Source organism: Lepisosteus platostomus, chromosome 22 (genome assembly GCF_059453375.1).
Source record: "Lepisosteus platostomus isolate fLepPlt1 chromosome 22, fLepPlt1.hap1, whole genome shotgun sequence".
In the NCBI taxonomy this organism is placed as follows: domain Eukaryota; kingdom Metazoa; phylum Chordata; class Actinopteri; order Semionotiformes; family Lepisosteidae; genus Lepisosteus; species Lepisosteus platostomus.
In genome coordinates, this window is record NC_142632.1 from 705,055 (window position 1) to 717,500 (window position 12,446).

Below are 12,446 nucleotides of genomic sequence, written 5' to 3' on the forward strand. Positions count from 1 at the left end.
GTGGGGAGGACTCAGCATTGCTATTGTTCTAATTGGCATGAACTGCAGGGGATCTGAATCAGAACATGTCAGTTAGTTTGATCATTGCGTCAATATGTAGGCCACGTTAATACAGAATTATTACTTTGTCTGTCTCGTCTTTGTATATAGCTGAATGTCCCTGACAATTTCATGTTAGTTTTTAAGAACGACATTGGTGCTAATATATACATATATAGCATATAAGGAACACGTAAAAGTTTAGTCCATGCTGAAAAGATAAGAAAACCGCCACAACGTTTCATCTTGGAATAAATCTTTACTTGTTGTTTTGCAGCCTACCCATTCTGACCTAACTCCTCCCTTGAAATTCCCTAACAGATAAGGGTACGTAACGGCTCATGCGATGCTCAGTTGCAATTTGTCCCAAAACAAACAAGAACAGCAGCTGAGTGTTTGAGTTTGAACATGCACTGTATTAAAGCAGCTTTTATTTCCATTGATAAATGCTATATATTCCTACAGAGATTCTCCAGGTGAGTAAGCGATTCCTGTTTCTGTTTCTATTTCTGTTTCATATATATATACAGTATATATATATGTTACATGTGTCTCTGCAATAGTATAAATGTGTTATACACTATCAGGGGCTGCTTTTTTGTGCACCTCATCTACAACAAGGGTTTTTTTCATTTATGTTTGTGGACCTTCACCATTTGAGGAAGTGAGTTAGATAAGAAAGTTACAGGTATGGTGAGCAATGACTGACAAAGGCACGTACTGCGTATTCCTTACAGAAAAGTAAGCAATTTGTTCTAAAAAACACCGGCTAAAGTCCAACATCGTTAGCAATCTTATTACTTAAATAGAATTAACATCAATAAACTGTAAGTTGCTGGTACATGCGAGTAGATTTGATCTTCTATTAAACAAAAATGCAATTACAGCTCTAAAAAGGTCAACCTAGACTTCTGTAACAGATCTGTTCAGGTCATCGCTGTTCCTCTGACCTTGTGAGTCTTTGGAATTTTAAACGTGTATTTTGCTTGCCTTTTATGTGGTCTGTGTACAAGTCACTGTGGCGTATGCGGTCCTACACAGCCTTGCTATAGACGTGACGAGCCTCCGCTATGTTGCAATGGAGAACAGGTTCAGTATGGAGCTGCCGAGAAAATTCAGCTGGAAAGCTCGTTGCAGAAAAGCATCGTTATCTGCGTCCAGCTGCAAAGCGTCACTCGTGGGTGCTGAAGAATCGATTTCCAAGGCAGTGGGTCTAGGCGATTTAGAGTGTTAAAGGTCCCAGCGAAAACAAAACAGCGCTGGTCCTTTTTCATGCACGCACGAGAGCAAATGCAAAGGACACCGTAGTCGGCAGGATTTGAGCTTGCGCAGTGAGACCCAAACATATTTCAAGTTTGTTGCCTTAACCACTCGGCCACGATTACAGCGAATACGCCAGCTGTTGGCTTCTTGCTACAATCGAACAGGGAGTGCGAGGCGGCGGCGGCGGCAACTTTTTTCAAGTTCGCTCTCCGTTTAAGAAACCTTTTACGCCATACGTGTAAGCAGACACACACCTCAGAGTACTTAAGGGTGGCTTCAAGTTGGAATGATAAAGTCTCCCCGTTCGGACATGAAAATAGAACTTTCTTAGACAGAAAGAAATCAACAACGGAGAGATGTGGACGACGATTTCAGTCACTGCACTTTGAATAGCATTTTTACTCGAGTTACAGGAGATGCACGAATGGCCCTTGACCTACGCTCTTACGAATGCCTTGGAACATTCAAAGACAACAGCCCTCAAGTCCTGCGGTTTATTATAATGCTGTTGCCTGTCGAGGCAGTATTTGACTCCGTCCTACCGTTGAGACACGGGGCGTACTGTAAATGAACTGCACCTGACAGCTTTAGAAAAACACCTGGGCTAAGTACGGTGCTGAGAGCTCAGCGTTGCTGTTGTTCTAATTAGCACGCACTGTATCGGCTATGACCCGAACTTTTCAATTATTCCGATCAGTAAGTCAACACGTAGTCCACATGAAAGGTAGAAATATTCTCTTGTCTGTCTCTTCCCAGTGGGCAAAAGACGTATAATATACGTCTATTAAACGTATACCTTAGACGTCTAAATGTGGTCTACAATTCGTCTAGAATGAAATTCTAATATACGTCTAAAGTTATACGTCAATTATACGTCTATGTTTAGACGTTCATTATACATAAATGGTTGGAGTTCTATTATACGGATAAATTTAGAGGACTATAATACATATATGGTTGGAGTTCCGGATAACTTTAGAGGTCTATTATACGGATAACTTTAGAGGACTATTATACGTATATGGTTAGAGGTCTATTATACGTATAACTTTAGACGTCTATTATACGTATATGGTTAGAGGTCTATTATACGGATAACTTTAGACGTCTATTATACGTATATGGTTAGAGGTCTATTATACGGATAACATTAGAGGTCTATTATACATCAAAGATAGATTTTATAGGTGTAGAAACAAGTAAACCAAGCCAATGATTAGGTTTAGAAATTTATTCTGAAAATACACATTCACACCTGAAACATACGTATTTCAAATTATACATTGTATACAATCAATCAACAATCAACATATGGGCAATAATCATAAAAAACACAACTAGTCTTAAACTTCAGCTACAAATTCTGGTAACATGGCAATATACAGTATAGTAATGACAAACACAAAACTAATTACATTAACACACTAACTCAAAACCACATTTTGATTCAAATATACATTTTAAAATGTACAACTTCTATATTTCCAAGAAAAAAAATATTACAATGGAAGTTAAGACGATTTTTGTCCACTATTTGCAAACCCTGTCTAATTGTCCTAACAGTTAGAACCAAAAACCTATTATTTTCAGAGTCCAGATCTCCTGGCCCCCTGCCTTGCATATGCATTCTTCAAGTAACACATTGCGTGCTCCTTTATTTCTTTTTCTGTTGATGTAGGGTGGGACTTCAGCACCGCAGCTAGGAGAAAATTATATAATATTACTTCCCAAATAAATGATGATTAATATCTTCTTTAGTATAATCTAAAAAATGAACGGTTTACTAAGCTCAAAGCTGAAATAAATGTATAAAATTTGGCTTGCATCATAGCAGTTGAGCAATAAAGTCTGTCCTAATTACCCAAAGTTTGAAAGTACAACATAGAATAAGAATAAGAGAAACGGCAAAACGATTTTGTGTCATCTTCCCCATTCACACTATTTTATGTGCCATTTTTTTGCTTATTCACGTACTATTTTAATCAAAATAATATTAAGAAAGATCTGTATGTATTCAGATAGTATTATTATTGTTCATACTTACTCGTCAAAAGAGGATTGCTGAGATATTTGCAGATATACTTCTACGTTTGAAAAACGTGTCCAAAATGGTGACCAACGAATACTAGCAATGCATTGTGATATATAACCGGAAAATATGCTGGGTTCGATATTTTCTCAACGTATGCGTTTATTAATGTTGTCGATATTATGGTTGAAATTTAACATTGATAATACATCGCGGCTATGTGCCCCCTGCTATGAGCTGATGTGCAATTTTAACGCATGCAGTTAGTAAGGATCGGTCACTGTTGTATGGTATTATATATAATGACATTATGGAATAGGATGGGGACAGGCCTGGCATCATGGGCGGAGGGGGGAATGTCGCCCCTTCAGTTTTGGGCAAAAAGATTTACCTAACTTAATTTGCGCCCTAAAAAAATAGTTGTACTTTGTCAATGGTCAGACAACACTAAATGACACGAACAGTCACTCAGTCTGTTTGATGGGCAGGAGGGCTATCCGTCCAGGAACTGCACATATCAGTGTCGTTATTGAGTGTCAACATTACGATCCTGTTTGCTCAGGTGGACCGATTCCTTGCAGTAGTTTATCATTATACTTAAAATCGTTATATAACTAGGACTAGTTATAGCAGTCTGTGCTTTCTGTTGGTTTTACATTTTTTTCTTAACGATTCAGAACGTCCATGTAGCTGCAAAAATGAACGCTTATGGTACTTTTCGCTCCAGGCAATACAAACCGTGAGAGTGACGAAAAATGTGAAACTGAACTTCATCGCAAATACCAGATTGCTAGTCGTTATCTTCTATCATGAAGCACTAATCAATGGCATAGCTGCGAGATTTCATTTGGGTAGCTGCACCGTACAGCTCCGTTTCAACCGAAATATCACTCCCCCCTCAGAATTTCAGACGCCCCCCTACAGATTTTTCCCCGGGCACCGCGCACTGATGGGGGACGGGGTGTCCAGGAAATGGTATCAACTTTTGTCAAGAAAATAAAAATAGAAACTCTATAGGCACTCAAACATTTTACTGTTTTTTTTCAGGCAGGTGGCAAGACCCCCTCAGCAAAACCCTTGTATGCCAAGCTGTGGGCATTGATTCGTCGAATATACGTATATTTACGGCGAAATTACGTCTATACGTATATATACATCGCCTCGACGTATAATCAACGTCGAATTGCAACCGTAAAATCGACGACATGAATAAACGCATATATTCAGAGACTGTGTTTGGAGTCTCTGACACTGCCCTCAAATGGTTTAAGTCTTACCTCACTGATCGCTGTCACTTTGTCTCTCTCAATGGGTACAGGTCTGAAATTGGTCTTGTCAAGTCTGGTGTCCCTCAGGGCTCAATACTGGGCCCCTTGCTCTTCAGCATTTACATGTTCCCACTTGGTCAGCTTTTAAGATCACATGGCCTCAGCTTTCATTTTTACGCTGACGATACTCAAATATACATCCATACCAAACCCCACACTGATGTGGCTGTCTCTATTCTATCTAATTGCATCTCTGACATAAAGATTTGGATGACTCAAAACTTCCTTCATCTTAACTGTGACAAGACTGAAGTCATGCTTATTGGTACCCCCCATCAACTTCGTAAAGCCAGTCCTGTAACCCTGTCTGTAGATGGCTCTGTACTTGAGCTCCAATCAAAATTGAAAAACCTTGGGGTTATATTCGATTCTGGCTTAACATTCGACCCACATGTACAGCATACTGTCAAAACATCTTTTTTTCACCTTAGAAATATTGCAAGACTACGCCCTATGCTATCATTAACTGTGGCTGAAAAGCTGATCAACATATTTGTATTCTCTCGAATTGACTACTGCAATGCTCTGCTCCCTGGGGTATCTAAATCTACTCTGAACAAGCTGCAGTATGTCCAAAATTCAGCAGCCAGAATCCTGACCAGATCTAGTGCAAGTGTTCACATTACTCCTATCCTGGAGTACTTGCACTGGCTTCCGATCAAATTCCGCGTAGACTTTAAAATCCTCATGCTCACCTACAAGGCTTTACATGGCTTGGCACCTCAATACCTGTCTGAACTTTTATCGCCCTACTCCCCACCTCGCAACCTCCGCTCTTCAAATTCTGCCCTCCTTACTGTCCCCCAAGCCCGTCTACATTGTATGGGCGACAGGGCCTTCTCCTGCTATGCCCCCAAGCTCTGGAACTCCTTGCCCAAGGATATTAGAGAGTCACCTTCTCTAAACTCCTTCAAATCCAGACTCAAAACCCTCCTTTTCAGAAAAGCCTTTACTTAACTGGTTCCATTCTTCACCCCTCTGCTCTTCTTAATACCATCTTCCACGGTCTCCTCTATTGTTATTGTTGTATTGTTGTAATTATAATTGTGTCCTGTCTTGTGAAATTTTCTTATTTATTGTTGTAGTCTTTTTATTTATTGTTATTGTCATCCTGTAAAGCGCTTTGAGAAGCCACCTTTAAAGGCGCTATATAAAATAAAGTTTATTATTATTATTATTATTATATAACGTCGAAACCACATCTAACACAGTGCCTGAGGCTTTTTACTGTATGTATCGTGTGTGCCGCAACTAGGAGTATACGGCACTCTGCACGGTGCACAAAGTAAATTATTTTGGCAGTAATTAATTTATTATATTTACTATATGTATTATACACGTGTAAATTAATTACTGCCAAAATAATTTACTTCGTAATTTACAATAAAAAGTCTCAGGCACTGTGTTAGATGTGTTTTCGACGTTATATATGCGTTTATTCATGTCGTCGATTTTACGGTTGCAATTCGACGTTGATTATACGTCTAGGCGACGTATATATACGTATAGACGTAATTTCACCGTAAATATACGTATATTCGATGAATCAATGCCCACTGGGTTGTTTTTATAGAACTGAATGTCCCTGACAATGTACTGTTAGTTTTAATTGAAGAACGGCATCTGTGTTCAAATATACCAGACAAGTTTACGTAACTGCTCATGCAACACTCAGTTGTAATTAGTCAAGAAATAAAGTCGAACAACAGCTGCGAGTTTGATTCTGAACGTATGAGATTGCAGCGCCTTTTACTTCCATTGACAAATGACAGAGATTCGAAGAGAGATCCTTCAGACCAGCAAGCAAACCCACGGCTATTTCGGTTTTCTATCTAGGCAACGTTGGTGTCTGCAATAGCATACATGAAAGCGTGATGCAATTTCTGTGGCTACATTTGTTGCACGTCATGCGCAGTAAGAGTGTTTCTAACACCAAATACAAAGTCAACAATTAGCGATCACGCCTTCTCCTCAGTTAACCCACTGAAACCCTTGCTGTTAACAGTTCTTTACTGCGTGCTTTACGAGCACCTACATATTGTGTCGGTTCTTTCAGCTTTATTCATTAGGTTTTCAAAGGCATAAGCAGAGCACCAGAGGTGCGAAGGCAAAGTGTGTGGTTATCTGAAGAATTGATGTCCATGGCAGCGGGGCCAAGCGATTTAGCGTTGTTATAGTACCAGGAAAGGAGAAGCGGCACTTCGCCTCTGCCGCGCAGGCACAAGGCGACATGTGGCAGACGCCGGAGTCGGCAGGTTTCGAACCTGCGCGGGGAAGCCCCAACGCATTTCGAGCCCATCGCCTTAACCACTCGACCACGACAAAAGCGAGCCCGCCGCCGCCGCATTCCTCCTATAATCAAACACGGACTGCGAGGTGGCTGCGGATACCTTTTTAAAGTTGCTCTCCGTTAAAAAAAAAATACCTTTCACAAGATACGTGCCGGCAGACAGACACGCCTCAGAGGGTTTAAGGCTGGCTTCACGTTCAAATGATAAAGTCCCCCCGTCCGGATGTCAAAATGCAACTTTGGCAGACAGAACAAACATCAACAAACCACAAATGTGGACAAGGATTTTACAAGCTGCACCACACTGCACTTTCAAAAGCATTTACTTTCGTGTTAGACGCAGGACTTGCCTTTGATTTGCGCGCTTACGAACGCCATGGAAAACGAAACAAAACTAAAGCCCTCAGCTCCTGCACGTGATTATAATGCCGTTACGTGTCGAAGCAGTAATTTACGTCATCCTACCACTGCGACACAGGGAATAGAGAGAAATGAGCACACGCTACGAATCGTCTCAATCACTCCCTAGAGTCGTAAGGCGCATTGAAGGGTGCACCCCCATCATTAATCGTTGCGCCTCTGTGAAAGGAAAGCTCTTGGGCAGTCTTTGAAACAGCTCGGATGAAACACTTGATTGCTTCCATGTGCATCTGGAGCCCACTTCTTATTTTCACTTCACGCCGCCCAAAGCATTTCTAAAACAGGAGATTCGCGTTTGGGAATGCGCCCTGCCCTACAAATAAAACAGGTCTACGGGTCTGAAACCTGCTCCACAGAAAACAGCTCTGTTGCGCTTTTGATCAAAGGGAGATTCGCTGTTCTTACTTTTTGATGACATAACACCCAAAGGGGCTTCTTTGGAGCTGGATTCCAACCAGCATCCTTAAGTTTCTTGGCGGTATCCTTTACAGTCCTCTGTTCGGTCGACAAGGGACTGAAGGGGGCAGCTTTCCTCACACATACAGTGCAATGTACTGTAGTGTTCCCCTTCATTGAATTCGCAGTTCTGCATCAGACCTCTAACTCGTTTCCTTAGCTTGGATTTAAGCCACGAAGCAGGCTTCTACTGTATAAGGAATCACAAACTATTTGAGAGGCCACCATCCCAGGGGGAACTGACAAAGTCTATCCCTAAACACCTAGCGCGGTCTCTCGAGAGACTGTCAAAAATCACTTTCTCCGTTTGCGTTGCAAGTAAGTGAAAACGCGGTCTCAACCCAGAGCCACTTGGCAGCAGCGACACGTAAATACCGTTACTGTTACTGCTCGATACCGACGTTAGCCTACTATACCATGTTCAGCCACCGCTAGAAAACGCACGGCTCTAGAACCGGAGCAAACGACAGGAGGGCCAACGCCGAACGGGCACACGTGTCAGACATGGAGCGCGACGAGAATGGGATTCGAACCCATGCGTGCAGAGCACAATGGATTAGCAGTCCATCGCCTTAACCACTCGGCCACCTCGTCGAGGGATCTGCGCTGTCCGGACATGGGTTGGCGCGCTCCAGATGATCTTTTTCTTTTTTTTCCCCCGTACTCGAGGGTCATTTTCCTGTTCCACGTGCGATTTCAACATTTTCCTTGGGAGATGTCAAGCCAGCAAGCCACTGCTGTGGTTCAGTGGCCAGTGTGGAGTTCAGTGGCCCTGTTGTACACAGAAAGCACATTGAGCTCCTTGGACATGAAAAGTTCCAGATAAAAGCCATTTGTCACCCTTTCTCTTGGTGTTGATGTTGCTATTATATGTAAAGGTGGCAACTTGCTCAGCGAGCAGGCGGAGCACACACCGAATGCAGATGTGTCTGAGTGGTGTGTCCAAGTGGCTGTCAAAGGACAGCTCTCCTGGGGCGCCGTGGCTTAGTTGCTTAAGGTGCCTGTCTAGTAAACAGGAGACCCTGGCTCCGAATCCCAGCGGTGCCTTTTTTGTTCTGTCTTCTCGAACAGAACTGGTCATTATGGACAACCGCCTACGGCTAGACTTAATTAAATGCAAGCATTCATTTCCTGTCTTGAACAACTTGTTTTTCTTATAATGGATGCAACTTGCAAAACATGAAATACAAACCTTGCTAATCAGCACTCGTGGCTGGCAAAAAAGAAGTCAGCAATGTTTTTTTCTTTAACCTTAACCCTTCTAATGGAGAAGAGTTAAACGACCGAGTCTATGCAGCTTAAACGGTGCGCACGTCGGGTTCTTAGCTGAAAGGGTGGTAAATCACGCTCACCCCAGTCCTTAATCTTTTAAAGAGGATACAAAATTGAACCTAGTCGCCACATCACATACATCCTGTTCAACGATAAAAAGGTAACGTCTATCCTCACTCCAGAGTCAATCTCACGTTGAGGGCATATTTTTTTCCACTTTACCATGAGTCGGGCTCGGCTGCACAGAGGCGAGAGCAGAGCAATGAGGTCACGGGGACAGGGGAGTCACACGCTGGCTGTTTGAACACGCGGAAGATCACTGAGGGATCCACAGTATGTGGACCCTCCGTGCGCCATCAGTCCGCACTCCGGACTCTGAATCCTGCCATCCGAGTTAAGATCTCGGCGGAACCTGAGGCGCAGTTCCTTCTTAAAACGTAATCTGGTGAGCATTTCTAGAATCGTACTTGTATAGATGCAGCCTTTAATGTGTTGCTAGGTTAAAATTGATGACTTCTTGAACTTCAGTAGGCAACTGCCCTCTTGATTTCGGATTTAATTTCTTTATTACAGGGGCACTTTTATGAAGACAGAGTCATGTTCAGGTACTTTGCTTGATGGAGGAAGCTCATTTCGGACTCTGTGACCTGCTCACCTGGAAAGGTCTGCTGTACTACTACAAGAGAGAAGTAGAGTCTGGAAGAAGGGACAATTTTATGATGCTTTGGAAGATAATGTTTTTTTTTTCTTTGAAATCGAAATGAATCAGAATATCAGTGCAAAAGACAGAAGATATGGTTTTAAAACAGACAAAATGTAGAAAACAGGTGTTTCTCACTTTTGGTAAAGAATGGACCGGGGGTAATAGTTTACTAGTTGCAGTGCTGATCTCACTGGGTTACAGTCCTGCAGTGTCACACCGGGGCCAGTGGCGCAATGGATAACGCGTCTGACTACGGATCAGGAGATTGCAGGTTCGACTCCTGCCTGGCTCGGGTCGTTTTTAAACGCATCGGGCTACTCCCTAAGTAGTCTGTGCTACTTACTGCATTGTAATCGTACCCAGTAAGAGATTTCCTTCATGTAAATGAACTGCACCTGACAGCTTTAGAAAAACACCTGGGCTCAGTACGGTGCTGAGAGCTCAGCGTTGCTGTTCTAATTAGCACGCACTGCATCGGCTATGAGCCCGAACTTTTCAATTATTCCGATCAGTAAGTCAACACGTAGTCCACATGAACGGTAGAAATATTCTCTTGTCTGTCTCTTGTTTGTATAGAACTGAATGTCCCTGACAATGTACTGTTAGTTTTAATTGAAGAACGGCACTTGTGTTCAAATATACCAGACAAGTTTATGTAACTGCTCATGCGACACTCAGTTGTAATTAGTCAACGGGAAATAGAGAGCATAGGTCAATATCTCAAGAAACTGTGAAAAACATTATCATGTTTAAGTAAAGAATGTGATTTGCACCAGAAAAAAAGAAAATTGTTGCTATGTAACTGTTACCGTGTCAAAATGTAATGAGATGTGATCATATATACTGTTTTAAGTATGTATATTAATGTAAAGCTTTCTGATTTGTGATGTCCTGTATTTTTTTGTGAAAAGAAAATAAAGTTCTTAAAAATCGAAATCGAATCGGTTCACCCAGGGCGAGGCTCGGCCGTTGCACTCCGGCTGTGCTGACCCCTGCGAATTCCCCAAATGTGGGAATCTCGACTGCATAATTTCTGGTAGTGGGGGACTGGGTTCGCGCTCTCCCCTGATGTGCTTGGTCCAAAATCAGATACGGGAGGGTTAGGACACCACGAGCTGCGTGGCTGCGGAAGGATCCCGGTTCAACAGGAGTGGACGCCGCTGCTGGTTCTCGCTGGCTTTTAGTTAGGGGTCCGGAGAAGCATCTCAAGCTAGTTCCACTACTCCTTCCGGACGTTCATTCCCTTTTCAAAGTCAGTCGTTTTGCTGTAGTCTGCGTTCTTTAGGCTGATTATCGAGGTTAGCCTTTATTTGGTCATGGGGGGCCTCGGTACTGTATGCTGAGTCTAAAGACAGTTTCACCCGTTTTCTGATTGCTGGGTTCTGTACCAGTGCAGACATGTCAAACAGTGAATGGCTGTACCTCTATTGTATCCGTGCTCAATGAATGAAATCGGTAACAAATGAATATATGTCTAGTTATACGAAAAACGAGTGGTTTATCGACTCATCTTCATTTGCAGATTTAGAGGCAGCTTCGATATTCGTTTTACAGACGGGTTTTTTTTTTTGAATATGGGTCACACACATGCCACAGCAACAAAACATCTCTAGAGATGAGGCTATAGATCACCTTTCCATCCTGCAGGTTTTCCTCCCAAAGCCTACGGCACCAACGGCGACCCCTGCTGGCCGGGAGAGCAAAAGCTTACAGCACCTGGTATTCCCAGGCAGTCTCCCATCCAAGTACTAACCAGGCCCGACGCTGCTTAGCTTCCGAGATCAGACGAGATCGGGCATGTTCAGGGTGGTGTGGCCGTAAGCGAAACCCCTGGCGCCTGACTCGCTACTTGAAGCTGTGTGTGGCGGGGGTTCCGTGCCCCCCGAGCAGGACTGAAGGATCGTTCGTGTGCAACTCTTTGGAAAGGAGCTGCTTTCCAAATCGCATTGCGTGCCTGGATGTTGGCGAATGCGCTCCCTTGTGTTGGCTCGTCCCGCACTGGAGGAGGACAAACAATCTGCACGGAGGAGCACCAGGCAAGTCTTCACCAGACAAAAACCTCCAGTGCACAGCACTCTGGAAACATTTCGGGGCTTTCGCGTGTTTATTTCAGCACGTAAAGCGCACCGGTCCAACACGTCGGCCGGGCGCGCGGCGCCTCCGCCCTCTTGTGGCCTTGCGGCGTCAGAGCAAGAGGCTCCTTCTCGCTGCCCTTCCGCTGTGTTGCAGGGCCCCGAGAGGGAACCCGGAGCGCGCACTTTGTGGGGGGCGGGGGACCGCGTTCGCGCTCTGCCCCCGGTCTCTTGCGCGAGTACTAAATCTCACGGACAGGGGGGCCTCGTCATTGATTGTTACAGGTGAGACGGGGATTAGGAGGAGACCCCGACTGATGGGTAAAGGGGAGCACTAACACCAGAGGGACACCCCCGGCGTCTCTTTTTGAGAGACGCCCTGGGGTTTCCTAATGGCCAAAGAGGGTCGGGACCTCGGTTTGACGCCTCCCCCGAAGGACGGCGCCTGTTTGTGCAGCAGAGTGTCGCCATCAGGAGGCTGGGGCGTAAGAGAGCCACACAGCCCGCAGGGTGAGCGCTCCCTACTGGTCCCAGTCACACCTCTTGCAGGAGCAGCAGCAACCGGAGCTTTTCC

The 12,446-nt window shown here is 43.9% G+C and overlaps 3 non-coding genes and 1 pseudogene across 3 annotated transcripts; 2 read left to right on the forward strand and 2 right to left on the reverse strand.

The window, feature by feature from the left end:
• Positions 1-8,337: 8,337 nt before the first annotated feature.
• On the reverse strand, positions 8,338-8,419 carry trnas-gcu (transfer RNA serine (anticodon GCU)). The gene has a single exon. It is a non-coding gene; the product is annotated as a tRNA-Ser (tRNA).
• A 1,600-nt stretch (positions 8,420-10,019) lies between these two features.
• Positions 10,020-10,092, forward strand: trnar-acg (transfer RNA arginine (anticodon ACG)). The gene has a single exon. It is a non-coding gene; the product is annotated as a tRNA-Arg (tRNA).
• Positions 10,093-10,727: 635 nt separating this feature from the next.
• Positions 10,728-10,868, forward strand: LOC148642507 (U1 spliceosomal RNA; annotated as a pseudogene).
• A 636-nt stretch (positions 10,869-11,504) lies between these two features.
• On the reverse strand, positions 11,505-11,623 carry LOC148642508 (5S ribosomal RNA). The gene has a single exon (XR_015929206.1). It is a non-coding gene; the product is annotated as a 5S ribosomal RNA (ribosomal RNA).
• Between the last annotated feature and the right edge of the window lie 823 nt (positions 11,624-12,446).